The following is a 17,235-nucleotide window of genomic DNA, read 5'->3' as shown; positions in this document are numbered from 1 at the left end:
CACAGTGCAGTCCCCAAGAGGATGTGTTTAATATCTACACACAGGAGGCATTTTAAATACACAGGCAAATACATACACTCATTTAGATACCCTCACACACACCTGGCAGTGCCCAATACACAGGTTCTATTTCTGTAACAGTCTGGGAGACTGTCAGTAAGAACCATCTGCAGATGCCTCCAAAACACTTACAGAAAATACCTTAAACATAACAAGTATCTTGAAACTTAAATACCAAGCATACCATACTCTGAGCCATGTACTGATTAAAAAAAAAAATAAAAAAAATAAAGAATTACCTTCCCTGGAATATAATTCTTCCCATGCTGATTTACTCCGTTGAATAAAATGTACTCGATCATTAGTTTCCCCTCAAAAATAAAGTTTTTTAGGTGAGCTTTAGGACAAAACAGCAGCACAAGGTGTTTAAAACCACACAAGGCTGTTTCGCTGATGCTGTGTCAATAGAAAATAGGCAAGCTTTGAAATCAGCAGGTTGGAGTGTCCCTGACCACTCTGTCTTTGGATTCAAATTTCCACTTTTTTCACACTGTTATATGAGGAAGGAAGTCTCTTCTTCCTTTTGAGAGGAAAGAAAACAGATCATTCCTAGTCTGTAGTGGTGAGGCAACAATAATGGGTCACAGTGGCAAAAGAAACAGAGATCTATATCCAAGATTGGTCACTGCACAGTGGCCAATGTGCAGGGAAATGCAGCAGTACAGATTTCTAATGGAACAAATATTAATGACTGAGATAACCATACATGAGCGGTGTTCTGAAAACCTTTCCTGGCTCTTCAGAGCCAGCACAGGAAGGGTTCTCAACAGCCAGCTCCACTCCAGTATCTCCAGCAAGGTGCTACGACAGGAATTCCAGTGATCCCAGATTTGTCTTGAAAGTACCACTGAAATCTTCTGCGCAAATTTTTCCTAATTAGGTCTCCTTTGGGATTTCCCTTCAGATTGAGCAAAAGGCACAAGAATGAAAGCAATGTAACTATAAAAATCCCTTTGTTTATCAACCTAAACCCTTACCTCACCCTCTACATACTGTTTGTTCATCCACATTGCTGCCTACTTTCTGGGTCTACCTTCCAGATCTCAGTGCACAGTAAAAACATGCTAAGCACTGCACCTCCCACTGTTGCCTGTCGAAGTCTTTACAAAAACACACAAGAATGCAGGCCAAAGATTAAGAAGAGCCAAGCCTATTTCTTCCTGTTAAAGATGAAAGCTATCAACAGCTGCCAAAGCATTTCCTCCATTTGTTTTTAGCCAACTACAGGGAGAAGAATCTTTTCCTGAGTAGTATCTCTGTGAAGGACTAACTTATTGAAAGAACAGGCTCATTTCCTATAGCCCCATGGATTATTATGTCTTTCAAAACATAAGGTCACACAAAGTTTGAAATGAGATTGTCAGGCTGTAGGTAAAGATAATGGAGTTGAAAGGTGGTTCAATATAAAAGTGATGCTGTTGCAGTCAGCTTGCTGGGACTCCAGACCAGCCTGGCCAGGCGGCATGGCAAAAATAGAGGGAGGGGTGCAATGGAGAACCCAGAAGATTTTAATGTTCACAGAGACCACATGGTCTGAGGGGCTGCAGTCCAAAGACTCAGGGGTGTGGTGAGATTCACAGTGTAAAGGGATATCTGAGGGTAAAGGTCCAATCATGGCCGTAGGACAGTCTTTTGACCTTATTAGTCTAAGGTCCTGCCTATTCTGGGATGACTCTATTAGCATCCCCCCAGCACCCCACCTCCCAAGGGCTTCAAATTTATTCCCTCCGTGCCAAGAACCCTGTCCAGGGTATGATCTATCCCAAGTTCTCAGTATCTCAGTTCCCACATGATACCCTACCCCAGCATTTTTAATTCTGGGTGATGGGAAAAGGCCTCCAAGCCAAGTAAAACAGGTCTCCATGAGTAAGTAGCATCTATAATAGCAGATTGGAAGAGCTGAACTAAAAATTACTCTAAAATCTTTAGTCTTCTATACATCTAACTAATATTATCCTAAAATAATCAGACAGAACAAGTATAATCACAACTAGTATCTAGGCCTCACAGAAGACTCCAGAACATTGGAATAGATTTACATTGTAAAAAACTGGTCGAGTGTTGCTGTTCTTTCATTTTATATTATTCTGAATAAACTGATACTTCACATTTGAAGAATGTGTTTGGCTTAATTTTATCTGACATCCTGCCTAAGTGCTTCACAATTTCATTCCCATGATAGAATTCACAAAAAGCTTGTCTTTCACAGCAAACTTGATAGAAGTCTTGTTGGAGCATCTTTCAGGATTGCAAGAGACAATAGTATGCTCAGCAATCACAGCACAAGAAGTGAGACAGCTGTCACTATAACACTGCAGGCCTCATCCTGCCTTCAGTAAGCACTCACAATGCCACAGCTGAACAGCAGTACTATGTCTGTAAGATTACTAGAGAAACATAAAGACAGGGCTCATTTTCTCAGGCCAGCAATTAGAACAGTCAAAAAGCACTTTCCAAAGAGATTTATCACAACTGCCAAACTAATTTACTCTATTTTATTCTTTAGAGGTCAGCTCTGAAGCAATTAAGAGTTCTCTGTCACTCTGGGGGGTGGCTTTTTCATCTCCTTTCTCCATCCAGATTCCACATTGAGGTGAGACCTAGCTGTCCTAATCCAGTGACAAACCAGTGCAAGTTAACATTCTGCCTTAGGAGCTGCATATCAAGTCTAACTTAAAATTTAAGCCCATTGTGTCAGAAAATAATTATTTTGTGGTCTAATCCAAGGAATACTAATTCATTTTTTAAAAAAAACTCTTACATGCAGAAAAAGGAGAGAACGCATAAGTAAGATTTGCTACAGGGGTAGCCTGAAGCCATATGCCAGCAGGTTACTTTGCTTGTATATTATGAGAATTTTTATCCATCTAATCAATAAGAAATGAGTAGTTACTATGGCAATTTCTACACGACAAGGTACTTGTGCTGCAGTAGAGTATGTTCTAGAAGGAAATTTTTGCACCTTTTACAGTGTTGCAGTACAGTGTGTAAGCTGGAGAACAGTGAGAAGAATAAAATGAGTTAAAATATAGTAGTGTTTGTAAAGGATGGCTTTGGAATTCTTAACTGACAATAATAGATGTCAGGTTAGAGCAATCCACATACATTCAAACAAATCCAGCATCAATTTTCCAGATCTTTATTTGAAATCATGTATAATGAATCTAAGATTTCACTACTGCATTTCCTTTTGATTACCTCCCTCCAGGTTTAAACTAATGGGGCTGGAGAATAATCTCCCCTATACCACCATCAATTCATACTAATATTGCTTTCAGAGGATAGCAATACACTGCAGTAGCCTGATTACAATGAAAGTATTCCCTTCAAGCACAATGCTCAGTAACTTTGTAGGGACTGCTGACGCAGAGAATAAGCATAAAAACTCCCTCGCAAAATACAGAATACTGTAATAGAAGCACAGGGTTCTTCTAAAGGTTTGAAAATAGTTGATCCCAACCATCTTTATGAAATACACAGAAAAAATACATATGCCTTCCATTAAATATTATCACAATTCTATCACCTTCTATTTTGAATTTTTAATTTCCCCCCTACACTTCCTCAATATATTATCCTTCTTCAGGTAATAGAACAAATGCTGAAGAGAAACCTTAACCCTACAGTTCCCTGTGAGAGCTCAAAGAGGAAGAGATGGCTGCATAGGGAGACAAATTAAAGCACACCATTGATGATGGGCCAATGATTGTAGCATGAACCTGTCAAAAACATGGTTGGGGGAGAAGCCTAAATCAGCATGGGGACAATTTCATATGGGAGAAGCAGCTACATATGAATGCAGAGGTCCAAGGATACTTTGAAGCCCCCACTAACTTCTCCTAGAATGCAGTGTACATATGCACTGTGAAGTTACAAGTGGGTATTTCTGAAATATAGATGCACCCAAGAGATGTTTAGATTTTGATGCTCTTTTCCCAAATGAACAATGTTGGGGACTGAAAACTTATGTGACTAAAGGTACAGGGGTTAATTTCCACAATATTCAGATGCAACTGTATTTTCACTCATATAATATTACTGACTCTAAAGTTACATTATAAAGAAACACTAATCTCTGTATCAGAAGGCTCTGAACTTCACTGTAGTAGCCTCACAGGTAGCTTATAATTAAAAGAAGCAGTAAGTATAACCTACTATAACATGTAGGTTCAAAAGACCTCTTTGAAGTGGGACAATGCCTTTGAAATATGAGAAGAATTGAATAAAGAGAGACCCTACATCAAAAGATGCTAAGCTTAGGCAAATCTTGTGAAGGCTGGAAAGTTAAATGATAGTTGTCTATCACAGGCCAAACAAACACTGAGGTAATGGATAAACATACAGACAGAAATCCCAATCTCCATCACTGCACAAAGGAAAAGCTGTTAAATTAGAGAGACTGCCTAATGAGCTTACAGTACACACATTATGAAGGAGAATGCTAAGAGGCTGGGCTGCTTCTGGAGAAGACACTCAACTTTCACATTCTGCCTGCAGCTTATCCATCACAGTAGCCAACATTTAGCCACTTGAAATTAAGACTATGTTTGGATACAGTTTTCTAGGACTCTGGAAAGGATTCACAATTGGACAAGTAGGGTGTTCAAAAGGGCTTTGTTTTCTCCTGACTGTGTTACTTTAGCAGCTCACTCATCAAATGATTTCAAGCCCATTTCCTTATTGAAAAGGACCAGCTACATCACTTTTTCCACTGCAGAAAAGAGGGCATGAAACACAAGAGGTAGACTGCCCTAGAGACTGTCAACATCATAAAACTAGACTTGGAAAAGTTTTTATTCTCACCTCTTGGAAGTTTACTGAGGTCCTTAAAGCCACAGGGCAATTCCTCAGAAAAATACCATTTAACACATAGTTCAGAAGTTACAGTATTTCCCTTCAGTTCGTTATCCAGGTACAGGAAATAATGTCCTTCTGAAATTAAGAAGGACATAGAAGGGGAGATTTCTATTCTTTCTTCAAGAAAAACTTGAGGCTTGTATTGTAAAGGTCTGTGTCTATATATGGAATATTGTACGTGAAGGCTCTTAATTCAATACCACCTTTAAAAAAATCTTCAGCTGATGATATTTTAATTTCCACCAAATGTTGTTGTGTCTACCTCCATATTGCTCATCCTAGACAGAACTTTGTTAGAGCGAGTTGTCCTTTTTGTCAGCTCTGCAGCCAAGGTTCTCTTTAAAGCAGTGAAAATGGAAAAACATGTGGCCAGTAAGGAAACAACAGGAACTGACTACACATCTAAGGTACTCCTTGAGAAGTGACTTTTCCATGGAAGTGTTTCCAATAACAAACTTCAGCAAATTTCCATTTTGCTATTTAAAGGGCCTGGCACTGTGGTTTAAACAGATGTGCCATAACAACTGTTCACATCACATGAAAACCAAACCTTTTTAGAAAGGCAACTTCATTGTACTTCACTGAGAAAACTGGTGCCTACTAGGAACTAGAAAAAGCAGTGTTTTCCCCACAGAATGATTAGGTCTTAAAAGGTCTGAAGCATATCTGCCACTCTTGGATCTCAAAGACAGTATAGCCATGACAGAGCATGTTCTGTGGTTATAAAACACCATAAGCTCTCCACTTTTCTTATTTTACACGCGCTACCCTCCCATTATCTAATTTATATTGTGTTATGTCATATTTATAGACTTCAGGCTCTTCTCTGGTTACTTTATTGTCACCAGAAACAATTGCTTCTGCTTGCACTACTTCCTTACCTCAGAATTATACTGCCCTCACAGTCTCTAGAAGAAACCAAACAGACCACCAATTAACTGTCTCAGTTTGGAAGACAGGTGTCTGCTAGTGAGGGCAGGAGCCTCCCTTGCAATGAAAATGTAGACTCCCTCCCTCCGAATTATTATAATTCTGAAATCAAGGGGCTCTCAGGCAGAGACCTGTGAATAGGAATAACAGTTCTTTACTAGTATTTCTAACAAGGCAAACAAACAACAATAATTACAGCATTAGCAAGAAAGCAGAACCAGGGGCCCCGTGACAGCTTTCTCAGCTGAGACGGGAAGGGATGGAGGAGAGGCTTTGTTTCACAAACCCCTCGGGCGGGCAGTCCCGGTGCTCCTGCAGGGCTCTGAGGAACAGCCGGCTGGAACGGCAGGGATGAGCTGAGATTCTGGGCCGGTGGATGAGGTGTATCAGCAGGGATGAGCTGAGATCCTGGGCCGGTGACTGAGGTGTATCAGCAGGGATGAGCTGAGATCCTGGGCTGGTGGCTGAGGTGTATCAGCAGGGATGAGCTGAGATCCTGGGCCGGTGACTGAGGTGTATCAGCAGGGATGAGCTGAGATCCTGGGCCGGTGGCTGAGGTGTATCAGCAGGGATGAGCTGAGATCCTGGGCCGGTGGCTGAGGTGTATCAGCAGGGATGAGCTGAGATCCTGGGCTGGTGGCTGAGGTGTATCAGCAGGGATGAGCTGAGATCCTGGGCTGGTGGCTGAGGTGTATCAACAGCTCCACGTCGGTGCCTGGCACTGCCACATGTCCCGGCAGGACAGGGGGTGCGAGAGCTCATGGATGAAGAAAAAGAAGCAGCTCTGTCTGTGTGATGTCGAATTCCTTTCTCCAAGCAACAACAGCTTCGAGCGAGTCCTGCTCTGAAGCTGAAGAAAGCAGCCAGCCCCCAGCTGCCCCCGCCCTCTCTTTTTCCTGCCCCCCTTTCCCCCTCGGCACAGCCGAACTCTTCGTGTTTCTCAAGCACCCACTAAGTAACAGCAGTCAGATTTCCCCTCCACCGATGGGTAAAAATTCCATTAGTGAGAAGGAGCAAAAGGAAGGACACCCAATCCTCAACAACAACCCAATCCCACAAGAGATAACCCACAGTTTCAGAGTACAGTGAATGGTGAGGAGTAAGCAGCACAACTATCATAAGCAGCTTGCAAGATCAGAGGTCTAAACAAAAGGTTATATTAAACATTACACTCAAATTAGACTATGAAGGGTTTTATCCTAGGATGAGTCACTTTTAACAGGTTAATGGAAAATAAGATCTTGCACTGTACAAGTGTTTAAAAAAAGAAAACAGATTATAAAAAAATGAAGAAAAAAGTTCTTCACTGAGTCATAATGGCAGCAAGAGTAGTTAATTCTCTTTGTTCTACCTTTCTTCTTTGTCCTGCAAGATCACTTTCATCCCTTTGCTCCTACAGAGGTTTGATTCCAAGGAGCTGCATGGACAAGGAGCCTTTGTTACTACTTTTTTTGAAATACAGGTTTCAAAACACAAAAAAAACCTGAAAATAAGAGTGAGTAAATCCTACTGCATCTCCCTGCAGTTGGGAACACTAGTTAAAGGGAACAGAAGCTGCATAGGCACCTTTGTCCTGGCAGAATGCAGTGTTACCGTAACTGGAGATACTGCTTTGTTAGGAGAAGCAAAGAGTCGCATGAACATGGAAAAGGGGATATTACCACAGAGAGGATCACTCAGCTATATACAGAAACGTGCAGCTAAACCCTCTGCCTGCACATTCGAAGAAACAGTGAGGGACTGTGTCTTTTTCAAAAACTTAGTAACATTTCAGATAAAATTAAATGTTGCATGCAAGTGCTTTGCTTATACACAAAACTATTGCAATGAGGCCACAGGCACTGGGAGGGAAGCAGGGAAAGCAGAAGGGTAGTCTCTTAGAAAGAGGGCATGCACTTACACCTTACTCCAGGGCAGGCAACCTGGTTAACCCCAGCGTTACCATAATCAAATGCTTCCTGTAACAACTTTGACACAATTTTGCACAGCCATGGAATAACATACATCTCTTCACACCACAGACCTTCCATGTTGAAAAGACAGGTAGGATTCATCATTTGTACTCATGATACCCTTGCTTAAATTGTCTTGTAAATGGGAAACCTTCAGGACAGACTCAAAAATGACAAAGTCCCATTAGAAGGGGTTACCTTCCTCTCAACAGCATTCAAAATACAAACGAATTCTAAATGAGCCAGCTTGGAGAATGGTGACCCACTGTTTGGTCTTCCTTTCTCCTTACTGTAGGACTATACATGTTACGATTAACATCTTTCTGAGCCTGCCTTGACCAAAGGCATAGGAAAACTTTTACAAAATAACCAGCTTCCTAATTCACAACTTCATTATCAACACAGGAGAACAGAAAATGTTTTTACCATGTTAGAGTGCCACTTCATATCTAAGAGCCCAAGAATACATACAGATACATAAGCACTTAATCTAATTCCACACCTGCAACAGGAAGCTTATACCCTCCAAACTGCCAGTTCACTGAATCCTTCCCTTCCTCCTTGCAGCTCCTGGCACTCACCTGGTGGCATCTGGCAGCTCCTTGACTGAATTCAGCAGAAAACCAAGCAGCAGAGGCAGAGGAAAAAGGAGGTGCTGTGCGTTGCTGCATAAACTGAGCTGTGCTGCCTTACTGCCTGATGAATAACAATTCACATAACCTAAGTGGAAAGAGCCAGGATCAGATCAGGAAACTGTTTCCACACTTGAATAATGGGGTTTGCATTTAGTTGATCATTACTGAATTGAAGGTCTCTTTTCTCTGTTGCTGACTTCCACAATATGACAGGAAGATTATCCAAGGCTATCTCTTGTCCAGTGCATAACAGAACAAAACAGCAGAAACCTGTTCAGATTTGCCTACACTTGGAAAACATCCCAGGAAGGACAAACAGCAATGGCTGGATTCTTTCCTGGTTTAAGTGGAACAAATGTATTGAAAATAAGTGCTCACAACTGGAACAAGACACTATGAGACACTTACGAGAAAAGAGAGATGAATCCTTTCCCCAAGTAGAAAATGGCGCCTCTGCCAGTTTTCCATTGTTTTCCCCATAATTCTCTATTTCCTTAATAGCAAAGAGGATTGGGATACCACATGGTAATGACAGTTGTCAGGAAGATCAATCCACAAACACCAAAGGTTTATGTCCAAAAAGGAGACAGAGGAGTCCTTTTACTTTATTCAAATAAAGGGAGAGGCCATGGGTCATTCCCCTGGGGTCTCTCAAATTTTTGGAGGTCGCAGCCTCCTTTTTATCCTAATTCCCAGTTGCTTGTCCCTTCTCTCTTTCCCCATAGGCTGAGGTACTTGAGAGGTACAGGCTTCCCGGAACGCCTGATACCTGGGGTACCTTCCCGCCCGCCATGCATAATCCCTTCTTAATTCTTAACTCTTGTGGAATTCATGGTGCTTCTTCAGTGCCTCTTTCATCTTTCTATGGAATCCATCTCATTGTTTCTGTTATCTCTCAGTGATAGTTGCATTTTATCAGCAGACCCACAGCTTGTTTGTAAAGACAAACCTGTCATTCCTCTTACAGTGAAGACCTCTTTGGCCTCATCCACTTTGGGCTCTGACAGCATTTAGATATGTCTGTAAAAAGGATTAACAAGAAATAACCAGTACTGCTGTAATTGGCTTATGAGCAGAAGAGAAAAAATTGCATTAAATAGCCATTTTAGAGACAGGTCTAAGACTTCAGAGATTTTTTCTAAAGTGACAGTCCCCACTTTTCTTTGGCAATTTTTACAAGATATAAAGTTCTTTAGGGCTCCATAGATTGCCTAAATATCAAATGATTAATCTAGTTTTCTATTTGTCTATATTGATATTTTCAGCCACAATGAAAGGGAGACAATAGAGACTGGATATGAAAAGCACAAACAGCTGTGTAGTCAGGGTCTTCTAAAACCATCCCAGTCTGTCAGGCCATAGATCCAGAACAGTCAGTAGTTTCCTATTCATGCTGCTAGAATAGCATATCAAGTGGACCCTCATGTTTGGATAAACACAACTTTTGCTAAAAGATGAATTTTCATTTCTTTGACAGTCATTAATTGTATAAAGGACCAGGGTTTTGTGTGTCTCAGCCACCAACTTCTCTGGTTCTGGCAGACTTTGATATTATAATTATCTTTATTCACCTCTCATTGGAGGCTACAGATTTTTTGATCAATTTCTTCACTTGAGTTTCAATAAATAGATCTGTCACTTATTGTGCTTAATCTAACAAAATGTCTTGCAATTTACTGAACCAAGATTTAGCACTTGGTCCAACACACTCAGTCTCACTGTGAGCCAGTGCTGTTACATAGAAGACCAAGTCTAGGCCTGGGCCCCCAGTGTTCAGTAAACTACAGGTGCAAATATAAAAAATGTTATTCCTTCTCCTCAGCCTCTACCAGCAAGCAGTCTTCCAATCTGTTACAAGCATGCCAGCATAAATGGTTGTTGAAGTGCTGTACACAATGGTACTACATCTTCTCCATTCCAGAGCACAGAACTTCATCTGCAGAGCCAGGTGACCAAAGGGAGGGAGCCTGAGGAAGAGCCTGGCAGCCAGATACGTGAGCCTCTGCATCTCTCGGTTCACTTGTCAGAAGGCTACGAGATCCTGTGTGAAGCACAGCAGAGCAATGCTAAATAGCAACTACTTCAGAGGTTTTCAGAGCATGACAGGATCAAATGTGTTACAACTCACAGCCAATCATAATGGTTACACACCTTCCTCAAATTTTTTGCAGCAAAAAAAGGGCAAGCCTTCAGGTTAGCTGGCAGCCATGGGGACCTCTGTCTATCATTCCATGTATTGTTCTTGATTTGCTCAAGCTGATTGTCAACGATTTATGCAGTATCCAAGATGACTCATTAATTGCTTTCCAAAGGTTTCCAGCATTAGTTGTCTGAGAAAAAGAAGGTGTGAACAATCTTCATCTAAATGAGCTGAACTAAAAAGGAATGTAGTTATTAGTAAAAGCAGCAGTGTCATAATAAGACACATATTTCTCATTCAGAACATGAGATTACATCAACCACCATACCATTTGCACCTAAAAACCAGCTATGTAATGCAGCTCAAGTTTATACATATAAATCTAAATGTGGCTAATCACATTAGTCTGTCCACACAAAATGAAATTACCTGTGACTAATACTAACATATAAAACATATGAAAATTATTTGTAGCGCAATATGAGCATCTCGTTGGGCTGCACTCAGTTTCTCACTGGTTTGAAAGTGAGGGTAGTAAGAAAAATAGGACCCTTATGCTCAAAAAGGCTGAAAGCTCAGCAAGCACACACAGTAAGAAATTATTTTGGAAAAAGACAAATGGTTCAATATTGTGCAAATGTTTTTCCCTCTGAAGGACAGTTATTTGGTTTGATACATATCCATGATCTCCAGGAAACTACACAGAAACAAAGGTGCAGATGAAGACAGAGAGAACAGTAATAAAATCAGATGTCCTGTGGTATTGCTGATGTACTTTCAGATCACAAAGGAATTAGATCTAACAGCATTTTACTTAGTAGAGATAGACACAGTTCAGAACTAGAAAATTGGAGACGTCTGTGAAAAGGCCAAAAAAAGCTGTAACAATTTATACCACCTGAGGATGTGGCTGAACATACAACCATGTTTTCATTAAAGATTTCAGGTAAGGTGATTTCAGGCATTTCCTAGAGGTGAGTATTTCAGGTAGACGAACAGTTACCAGTGGTTACAAATATCTAATGCTTCCTGAACACGCATCAGCACCACCATGGGAAATTGCTGGGTAAGGAAGACATATCCCCAGCTAGTCATGCATTGTGGTGCTGGGAATATTAGTGACTACATTAGGATGTGTGATTAAAATAGTATGTTTTTTCTACTCGTACGTATTAAGAAAGAAAGAAGGTTCCCAGCCTCCTCATTTTAACACACAGAAAGTACAATTTGATGCCACATATATTAACCACATAAAGTAGCCTTAAGAAGTAACCACAGATGCCATGACAAATGTATGTTATGTCAAAGACAAGGTCCAGTTCAGCAGGCTTTTCTGAGTCTGAACTCGACTGAACAAATGAACCTTACTAGACTGTCTGGAAAATAATGACCTCACACCTCTTCAAGCTGCACAGGCATTAATGTAGAGACAAGGAGAGACGACGAGGATGGCTTGAAATTTACATCAACACAAAATTAGTTCAAGTCGGAACTAGAAATCAGAACAGATGACTGCAGGCATGTAAGACCTCTTCTTTCTAAGGCCAGGAATAGAAAGAAATGTCCTTGAGCATCTGAGCTGGATAAACCATTTTCCAGTACTCTTCTGAAAAACACACAGTTAAATGGACTGCTTTTACAGAAAATGAGATATAGACTGAGTACCAGCCAATAGTATATGTTTATAAGCAACAGCCTCATTCAGCCAAATAATTCTTTTTGGATATTTTTGTTGTTTAAGTGAGGAAGAGAGAAGCTACTGGCAGGCTGCCATTGTAATGTAATATTTTGGCAGGAAAACACTTTGTATTATATCACAACCATATGGTGGTAGGAAAGATTTTTTTCTATTAAGTTTCTGTAATAATCTGTTCCTATTTTTAATGCAGCCTTTTGGCATTAAACAAGTTTGCTTCTCAGTTCTGTCACAGGAATTGTTACAGTACGACTACACTTTTATACCTAATAATGGCAAATATTAAAACATTGCATTTTCAGAGGTACAATTAGCTCTTCTGCTGTGAAAAACTAAATGAGCCCACTGATGGAATGGAGCTTCTGTGAAGAGATGACCCTGGTTTCCCATAGCACAGCACACTTTTTTTTTTTATTAACTCTAATGGCTGAGAATACTTAAGTAGGTATGATTAAATGAAGTCTGGTTTTCTTTGGTAACAGAGGAAACAGGAAGATGTGTGGGAAGTTGTCACTTGCATTTCTGTCCTCAGCAGCTCAGCTCCATTTTAAGAACAGCAACAATAAATAGATTTCCTCAGGTATCTTCCTATTGCTAATAGAAAGTCAGAGCAAGTGAATGCTAGGCAACTGAATGTTTCATACATTCTTAGGACAGGTTCCTGCTCTGGCCCAACTGACTTTCTCCCTCAACATGTCTAGAAACCAGCAGGTAGAATCATTAATGAATTCAATTTTTTTAGATTCATATGTCTGCACTTTGACTTTCCTGTTTGGATAAGTCTTTTATCAGTATGGGGCACAAATGAGCTTTTGGCATATGAATACACCCCAGAATCCAGTAGTAAACATGTTTTTTACTATTCTGCTCATGTTTCAAACTTTTGCAGTCTTCTGTCTTTGCAACACAAAATTAAATGAAAGTACACAGAATTTCTTTTCCATTACCAGTAGTCCAAACACCACCAAAATCACTTTTGCAATCACCTTCTTTGCCAAGAAAGCTGAAATTCAAGAGAAGACACAGAGGTACTTATCTAACAAAGGTTTTTCCAGCACAGCAAATAAATTTCCATTAAGGGTTCCTGAGGCAGATGCCTGCAGGATCCTAGTTCAGACCACATGAAACCCCTGCAGCTTGCTCTTGCCCAGACAACTCTGCTTGTACTCACAGGAGTGCATAAAGCAGCGGATGGGTAGCGGGGTTACGCCTCTTCATGGAAGTTCTTTGGTCCTGTATGGCTGTGCTGAAGCACAGTGATGAATTAAATAATGCCCCAAACACTTGCAGGCAGTTGAATGTGAACATCTACGGAGTTTGGCAGACGGAACATTTCTGGCATGTTTCTGGCCCATGTAAAACAATATTCTCCCCTGCAGCCTCAGGGTGGGTGGTAGAGCTGTGATGTCCCAGGAGCTATCCCCAGCTAGCAGGAGGAGGCTGAGAGGAGACTTCCTGGGGCCTTCCCAACAGGTGGAGCTTCAGAGAGTTTCCAGGGGTGATCATTTGCTGTTCTGTGCCAGCAGTCCTCAAGGTCCTGGTATTTTCATAATTTCTAAGAGATTTAATTTAGTAGGAAATATGTAAACTAAGCAATTCCCATTGATTTCAAATCTGAGCTGATGTCAAGAATGAGTTGCACTCCATGAATGAAAGGAACTAAGTCTGGCCCACATTTGAATATGCCCAAAGTCCTTCAGGATATTATGATTTGGATGACTAAAAAACCAGATAACAAGAGAAGTACTGAACTCTTGGATGAAAACCCATAGGGAGGATTTTTTGTGAGAAAATAATATAAAATTCAACTGCCGTAAGTTACATGATGCCAGCACTGAAGTTTCTTCATGAAATGCAGAAACATTACCAGGGCAGGTGCAAATATTAGACTGCTTCAACCAGTGGTCCACAACTTACCTCCATGTTAAAATTCAATTTTCTCTACTTTCATATACTATATTGCACTTCTTGGTACATAACAACCTAAGTTTCTCTTTATGGCATTGAGCATATGAATGTTATAAAAATATGTTTACAGCAAAATATCCTCAAAAATTATTTACATTGTTGCCAGCTCTTTTGAGACACTTCTACTAACCCTGTCTTTCAGGATTTTCCTTGTTAAAAATGTCCATTCCCCTTGATAAAGCCCTTCACACTTTAGTCAGAGAAACCACATTTTGCTAATATGATGTATTTTTGACTGACAGCATAGTTTTCAGCCTTTAAAAATATCCATATGCAGTAGTCAAAACATAGTGTGCTTGCAGCCCCTTGGAATCTTAATTCAAGTCTGTCTAACTTCCTGTCAAAACTCACAGAGTAAGCAGTAATCAGAAAGATCTACTGTGAGAAAGAGCTAGTTTTGCAGGATCCACTAAGACTAAAGCAGAGGAGGTTATCTTCTGACTTTATGCCTCAGAATTGCAAAACAAACACTTCAGCCTCAAAGCAATGAATCTGAATTGATCATGGTACAGCTCAATGGAGAATAAATAAATACACTCAGAAAAGTAAATGAGGGATGAGTGAAAGAATTTACATCTGTTAATATGGAAATTATGAAAATAAGTAAATGCTTTTGAAAAGACATTAATGGAATTCACCCAGATTTACAGCTGGAATTTGTTTCTGTCATTCTCTCTTATGTATAATCCAACAGAGCTCAAGCTTCCTAAAAAAGCACCATTATTACAGTAACACTGATGTCTGCGCTGCCTTGTCATGGATAGCCACCCTGCCAGTGAATGAGGTCCAGCAGTAAGTGACCTAGGAGCACAGGCTTCCTCTGCCATACCTATGAAGCATACCCTCAAGCCAGGATCCCTTGAATAAAGCTTTGTGTTCTGCAGATCTTATTACCAGCTCTGTCCAAACCTTTGCTTGCAAGTCAGCCATAAATAACATGGAGAGTTTGCAACTGTTCCTGTTGAGATCAGTGGTGAAATTTGCTTAAACTTTGCTGCTTCTGAGTGTGCAATGGTATGTGGGATGTGAGTGCACTCCAGAATGGCTACAGCAGTGTAGCAGCTCATGACTCCCACTGGAGACTCTGGAGAGGTAAAATGGCATCTCTACTCCAGGTCACATGTATAAAGGGAAATGCAAGCCCACTTGATTCCAGAGATCGTCAAATCAAGACATGGTCACTCAAAATGTCCCTGGGCACACAAGCACAGGGAAGGGAGCAGGTCTGGAGACAGAATGATAGAATGGCAGCATTCTTGTCTGCGTAAGAGACAAGACAGATTTGTTCAAAGCCAACTGGTACTATGCCTAAGAGCAAATAATTATCTCCTTGTGTTCATTACATTCTCTCTCTTCTTTATGTAAAAATGATCATTCTGACCTGCAGAAAAATGTTTAATTATTACTCAATTTCATGGTGACAGCATCGAGTTTTTTCAAAGATGCCTTACAAACTGAGAAAAAAAAAAAAAAGGAAAAAACCCTGTTACCTAAGAGCTTACTGAAATTCTTCAAGTCTCTGGGCATGCATTATATATTCACCAAGTTTACTGCTGGTGATCTAAGTTAGAAATTCTCCTGCTGGTTTTATTACAGCTGCAGAGTCACAGATTTGAACACCAGTAGACAGCCATTCTTCTGAGCCTGCACATAAATATAAAATATTTCCTTTTTCCTTATCTCATAAACCTTCCACTATGATTATTTCAAAATTAATTCCTGTTTTTTTCAGATTTTCTCCACTTATCATGTTACAATTAACGGAATGTATTCCATCCAACAAAGCTATGTTATTTGCATATTCAAAGGTCACCATACAGGTTAAAGTTATTTAACTATGAAAGAGATTATAATTTCACAGTCTTTTTTAATGCAGATAAAATACAAAATTACCTCTGGGTTTTTAATTTGCACATTTACAGACACATGATAAAGAGCAGCATAACGAACTTTCAATTAGGCTGTGACAGCTCTTCCCTCTAGTCTTTGCATTGTTGTTTTATTATTTAAAACACTATCATCTCTTTAAGCAAAAAAGAATATTACTTACTGCACCCATACTTTGGAACCAAAGTGGCAGCTTCTCCCAGGAGTGCTGCTGCAGTATCAGCTCACTTGTGCACTATGTGACATGGAACTGCTCCCTGCTAAGCAGAGTGGGAAAGAGATGGGATCAGATAAATTAGATCAATGGACCATCAGGTTCTATGGGTGTTCTGACTACTGAACAGTCCAGATCATCGGGACAGAGCAGTGATAAATTGCAAAGAAAAGTCCTGTGTATAGCTGTACAACCTTGTGGGGTTTTTAAACTTATTTTTATATTGAATTTGTACAAACACAATAAAAATCCCGGACATTAGATTTAAATTAGTCCTGGAAAAAGCAATGCTGATTGAATTTCCTATGAAATAGTAACAAAGTGAAATTCGGTCCCCCATCTAAAAAAAATCTTGGCCTACCTTACAGAAAATTAGATACCTCAGCACAACACTTCATCCACCTCAGGTAAGCCAGTGCAGCTGAGCTGAGCCAAATCCATTGTAAAGTTACCCTTTTCTCAGTTAACACTATGGTCACAAACCAATCCAGTCTCTAAAAATGAACTAAGCAGAGGACAAACATTTCCTAGTGTTATGAATTAGAACAAAGTCAGTTGCTATTCTTATTTGTGTTGAAAGGAAACCCTGACAAAGTCGTATGCGGTTTTGTCCCCAGGTGTCTTCACTTTTAAATCAGAGAGTAATTAATTGCAACAAACCAATTTCTGCAATTCTAGATGTTTATCCAGAGCCTGCAACTGCTACTTGAAAGGTCCTAGAGACCCAAGCACTAAAAAATATAAAATGTATAGGTCTATAATGAAAAATAAGATCCTACAAACCTCCAGAAACTGACATTATTTACTGAAAATCACAGCTAATTTTACATGTCTGCTGACTGCAGCAGATTGCAGACTTTTGTGGACATTCTGTTACTGATGCAACAATATTGTAC

At 40.1% G+C, this 17,235-nt stretch overlaps 1 long non-coding RNA gene across 1 annotated transcript in view; it reads right to left on the bottom strand.

Moving 5' to 3' along the window:
* LOC111931444 (uncharacterized) overlaps positions 1-17,235 on the bottom strand; it is a 124,275-nt gene that overhangs the window by 12,403 nt on the left and 94,637 nt on the right. Inside the window, exons 3-8 of the long non-coding RNA XR_015290251.1 lie at positions 16,289-16,385; positions 15,729-15,882; positions 10,586-10,764; positions 10,264-10,475; positions 9,384-9,454; positions 8,381-8,519 (exon numbers count right to left, since the gene is read on the bottom strand). This is a non-coding gene — a long non-coding RNA (uncharacterized LOC111931444). The remainder of the gene's footprint in view (positions 1-8,380; positions 8,520-9,383; positions 9,455-10,263; positions 10,476-10,585; positions 10,765-15,728; positions 15,883-16,288; positions 16,386-17,235) is intronic.

The sequence above is a fragment of the Cyanistes caeruleus genome, chromosome 8, assembly GCF_971803275.1.
Source record: "Cyanistes caeruleus chromosome 8, bCyaCae1.hap1.1, whole genome shotgun sequence".
Taxonomy (NCBI): Eukaryota; Metazoa; Chordata; class Aves; order Passeriformes; family Paridae; genus Cyanistes; species Cyanistes caeruleus.
The sequence above is the reverse complement of the archived record's forward strand: the minus strand, read 5'-3'. Positions and strand labels throughout refer to the sequence as shown.